This window comes from Psammomys obesus, unplaced genomic scaffold, assembly GCF_907164565.1.
Source record: "Psammomys obesus unplaced genomic scaffold, mPsaObe1.curated_primary_1811, whole genome shotgun sequence".
In the NCBI taxonomy this organism is placed as follows: Eukaryota; Metazoa; Chordata; class Mammalia; order Rodentia; family Muridae; genus Psammomys; species Psammomys obesus.
Window position 1 is genome coordinate 1,160,438 of NW_026596040.1, and position 5,359 is coordinate 1,165,796.

The 5,359-nt window shown below is 41.7% G+C and overlaps 1 long non-coding RNA gene across 1 annotated transcript; it reads left to right on the top strand.

Annotated features, from left to right (window-relative positions):
* The first annotated feature begins 771 nt into the window (after positions 1-771).
* Positions 772-5,118, top strand: LOC129687866 (uncharacterized). Its single transcript, XR_008721832.1, has 3 exons — positions 772-824; positions 2,464-2,681; positions 4,801-5,118. It is a non-coding gene; the product is annotated as an uncharacterized LOC129687866 (long non-coding RNA).
* Positions 5,119-5,359: the final 241 nt, after the last annotated feature.

A 5,359-nucleotide genomic window follows, 5' to 3' on the forward strand; every position in this document is an offset into this window, starting at 1 on the left:
TACTGAGCAAATCTTTTTAGCATCCAAAATGAAACCTGTTCCTGGCTCTTACACCTCATAGCTTAGTAGAACCATCAAAGACATCTACCTGTAATTCTACCTTTATCTGAGCACCAATATTTATCATTTGCAATAGCATTCTGAAAATCAGTTCTTTTCAAATTTATCTAATTCTACTTGAGAAAGCAAAAGAGAACTGAAATTTATCAAAATTCACCTTCCACCAATGTGGTTATTTGCCATTTTATTGTGCTAACATTTTTTTCCCCAAATATTTGAAAATAGTGATCCAAGTAGTAATTTATGAGCATCTATCATTGAAACTTCATACAGTGAACTGGGTGTGGTGATTGCAAACCTGTAATCCCAGCACTCGGTGAAGCAGAGGCAGGTGGATCTCTGTGAGTTTGAGACCAACCTGGTCTACAAATCGAGTCCAGCACAGCAAAGGCTACACAGAAAAACCTTTTCTCAAAAAACTAAAACAAACAAACAAACAAACAAACAAAAACAGAAACAGAAAGAAAAAACTTCATATAGCTGCCTGAGAAAGACCAGATTACTGTACCCATTTTACACGTAAAACAACCAATGGATTAGAGAGATTAATTGCCCAGGTTACACAGACATGGAGTACTGATTAAAGCCCAACTCTTTTGACACTTAATATTGTGCTTTTAGCATTACTCTGACAGAGACAAGAGAATGATATTCTAACTCACTCTTTAAATATTATGCTCTGTCAGGTATACTGGCGCCCAATCTCAGCACTTGGGAGGTAGAGGCAGGAGGATGACTTCGAGGGTAGTCATGAACTACAAAAGGTGAGTTCAAGTTAGTCTTGGCTACAGAGAGAGCTCAAAGCCAACCTGGATTATATGAAACCCTGAATGCCCCCCCCCCAATACACATACAAATGAATAAGGTCTATATTCTTCATCTTTATCAAATTACTTAGGGCAAAGAAACAAAGTTTATAGACTCTAGGTTGTGTGCATAGAAGAATAATATTTGGGACAGTTCAGTGACTAATTGCTTTAATTATGTCAAATTCCATCCACAGGTGAAAGGTATTATTTTCCAAGAATGCTATAAATAGATATTTAGGCAAATTATTTTAGCCAGTAAAGATAAAACTTTTTTGTAAGAGTGAGATATTTAAGTTTCATTATTTATTTCAATTTAAAAACTGTAATTTCAAGATCTTTTAAAAGCTATGGTAAATGGTTAGATTTTAGAAATTTATAATATTGCAATTATCCATTGGTTATTTTGAGAGGTGAGAATTTTTTCTTTTGAGACAGACTTTTACACTGTAGCTCAGGCTGTCCTAAAACTAACTTTGTAGCTTAGGCAAGCTTCAAACTTGTGGCTATCCTTCTGCCTTTTGAGTGAGTACTAGAATCGCAGACATGTGCTAGCAAGCCCACCTTTCATTGAAGACCTGTCTTAGGGTTTCTGTTAAGGGACACTATGACCATGGCAACTTTTAATGAGGAAAACATTTAGTTGGGGCTGGCTTACAGTTTGAGAGGTTCAGTCCATTACCATCATCGTGAAAAGCATGGTGGTGAGCACGCAGACCTGGTCCTGGAGAAGGAGCCTAGAATTCTGCATCTGGATTGGCAGGCTGCAGGCAGAGAGGGTGACACTGGACTTGGCTTGAGCTTTTGAAACCTCAAAGCCCTCCCCCAGTGACACACTTTCTCCAACAAGGCCACACCTCTTAATAGGGCCAGTCCCTAGGAACCTATGGAGGCATTTTCATTCAAACCACCGTAGCATTTATGCTATACCTGACAGGCACTCTGCATATTACTTCTTCTTGATTATAACTATATGAGCCTTATCAGTTGATTATTACAATTGATGATCAAAAGACAGAGACTCGGAAACTTTACTAACTTACTCACAATGAAAACCTCACAGCCAAACATTGGGTGAAAAGTAGGGAGTCTCAAAGAAAAATGGGGAAAAGGATAGATGGACCTGGAGGTGACAGGAATGCCACAAGAAGACCAACTGCACCAACTCAACAGGGCCCAGAGGGTCTTGTGGTGACTGAAGCACCCAACCAAGGACCTAGGCCCCCTACACAGATGTAGCAAATGGGCAGCTCTGGCTTCATGTGGGTTCCCTATTAAGGGGAGCAGGAGCCGTTTCTGACATGGACCCTATTGCCTGATTTTTGATTACTTCCCCCTTGGTGGGGATGCCTCGCCAGACCACAGGGGGAGAGGACAGGCTCAGTCATGATGTGCCTTGATGAACTGGGGTGGTGGGTGGGTAGGTGGAGGCTCCCTTTATCTGAGGAATAGGGGAGGGGGATGGCCCACCAGGGGAGGCACTGGGAGGAGAGGAAGAAGGGAGCTACTATTGGGATGTAAAGTAAGTAACTAAATTAATTAATTAAAAAATAACTAGAATGACTAAATGTTAATTTCTCTTCTGATTTATCTCTAGAAAACCAAGCTATTGCTGCTATCTGAAATAGGCTTTCCTCAGTGGCATGCAAAGACGGGAACCTGGCCTTCTCTTGCTAAAATTCCTTCCCAGGGGAAGAGACAAGCCACATCATCTACCCCTTCCCCTAAGGTCCCAACAACAAACTGAGGCACAATTCTGCCAGAATTCATTCTGACAGAACCAGTGGATGTATTGTGCTTGTTTGTAGAGCACAGGTGAGAGGTTGCTTACATGGATGTGGGTGTTCCTCCCCAACCTGATTTCCCAGATCACACCTAGAAAGCCTTTATGCCCAGGGATGACGGTTTCTCAGTAGTTGCATAGATGGAGTACCTTCTCCCTTCAGGCTTACATATTGCCAGTGGTTCTCAACCTGGGGGTCCCAGCCCCTTTAGCAACCTTTATGTCCAAAAACATTTACATTACGATTCATAAGAGTAGCAATGATACAGTTATGAAGTAGCACAAAAATAATTTTATGGTTTGGGGTCACCACAATATGAGGAAGGAAGGTTAAGAACCACAACTTTTGCCTCTTCCCAGGCCATGAGCTGTTAAGGCAGCATTGCATACCACAGGTGGTAGGGAACAGCTGGATACTCAGGTGAGGGTTTCATGACCCTTCCACCCCACTCTCTAGTCAACAAGCCCAGCTAGGAGACTCCTTTTGAAAGGTGGCTAAGGTGCTCAATCCCCATTCAGAAAGGCAAAGAGGATGGACATTGGAGAAAACAGGAAACATGACAGGAGCCTACCATAGAGGGCCTCTGAAAGGCTCTGCCCTGCAGGGTATCGAGGCAGATGCTGAGACTCATAGCCAAACTTTGGGCAGAGTGCAGGGAATCTTAGGAAAGAAGGGGGAGATAGAAAGACCTGGAGAGGACAGGGGCTCCACAAGGAGAGCAACAGATCCAAAAAGTTTGGGCACAGGGGTCTTTTCTGAGACTGATACCCCAGCCAAGGAGAACTCATGGAGATGGTCTGGAACTTCTGCACAGAGTTAGCCCATGGCATTTCTGTGTCTAAGTGGGTTCCATAGTAATGGGGATAGGGACTGTCTCTGACAGGAACTGATTGGCCTGCTCTTTGATCACCTCCCTCTGAGGGGGGAGCAGCCTTACTAGGCCACAGAGGAAGACAATGCAGCCACTTCTGATGAGTCCTGATAGACTAGGATCAGAGGGAAGGGGAGGAGGACCTCCCTTATCAGTGGGCTGGGGAAGGGGTACAGGGGAAGAGGAGGGAGGGTAAAATTGGGAGGGGAGGTGGGAGGGAGCTACAGGGGGATACAAAGTGAATAAACTGTAATTAATAAAAATAAATAAAAAAGAAAGGTGGGTGTTGAACTCCCCAAGACAGGTATTTATTGGCTCAGAGGACAGTCATTCACAACACCTTGCTTTGTCCTTGGTCTATGTTTCTATTGTTTGGCTAAATCAGAGATCCGCAAATGATGGCCGAGGACTAGTTCCAGTCTGTCCCTACTTTTGTATGCTCTGTGAAATAAGCATGGTATTATTGCATGTTAAAATTGTTAAAAAACAAAACAAGAAAACTATTTTGTGGCACATGAAAATTGTGTGAAATTAAAATTTCAGTGTCCTCAAGTTTATTGGAGCATAGCTACTATGCTAATTCATTTACACATCATCTGTGGCTGGTTTTGTGCCTCAGAGGTAGAGTTGAGTAAGTTTAATAAAAAAAGTTGGACCTTCCACTTCTTTATAGGAGAAGTTTGCTGGCCACTGGCCTAGTCTGAGAAGCTGTCCTGGTTTCTTGCTCTTTCTGATGCAGATCACAGGGTAGAGGCAGCCTGAGCTCTTCTTATACTTTTCCATCAAGAGTAAAACAAGAAACAAAGTTGGAATGACATCTAATATTAATGTTGATTTTAATACTAATTCTTCTAAAGAATTTTTAAAGATTTATTTTTATGTATATGTTTGTGTGTGTGTGTGCCATATGTGTGTGGGCGCTGGCTGAGGTCATAAGAGGATATTGGATCTCTTGAAGAAGCTGGGATTATGGGTTGGTGTAAGCTGCCTGACATGGGTACTGGAAACTGAGCTTGGTCCCTCTGAAAGAGCTGGAAGTGCTCTTAATGGACCATGAATCTTAATGAAGTATCTCTCCAGTCTCTAAAGGAAAAAAAAAAAAAGTAGCTACTTTCTTCACTCATCATCTTATTTTAAAAAGGGGTGTGTTTGCTAATGCCAAACACATGGACAGGATATAATCCCCAAACAAAGCAAAACCCCAGACTCTCTTGCAAATAGAATATACTTAGTTTCATGAAGAAGTCGTCATATTGTCATTGTTTTTTTCTCTTTTCAGCAGAAGCAAAGCAAAGTCCCTTCTGGAATGGCTCAGCTCATCAGAGCAACCCTAGGAAAGTCCTTTCTGGAATGGCTCAGCTCATCAGAGCAATCCTAGGAAAACTGAACAAAACACAAAATAAAGCAGGAGAGGAAGCAAAATGAAAAAGTGAACAAGCAAGCAAAAAAAAGACCAGAAATGTTTTGAAGATTAGCTTGTAAGTTGGGAAAACTGTTAGTGATAAAATGCTTTAGTGTGAAACTATAAGAAACATCAGTTGTTTTAAGTCACATTTCTCTAAAAAATGAGCATTGAATAATAGAAAAGAAATGACAATGCTTTCATGTGGTTGCATGTGTCTGTAATCTCAGCACTTTAGAGGCTGAGGCAGGTGGATGATGAGTTTGAGGCCAGACTGGGTTACCTAGGTCGGTCCTTAACCTTCCTAGTGCTGTGACCCTTATGTTGTAGTGACCCCAGCCATAAAATTATTTTTGTTGTTACTTCGTAACTGTAATTCTGTTAATGTTATGTATCATCATTTCACTAGTTTTGGAGATAGAGGTTTGACAAAGGG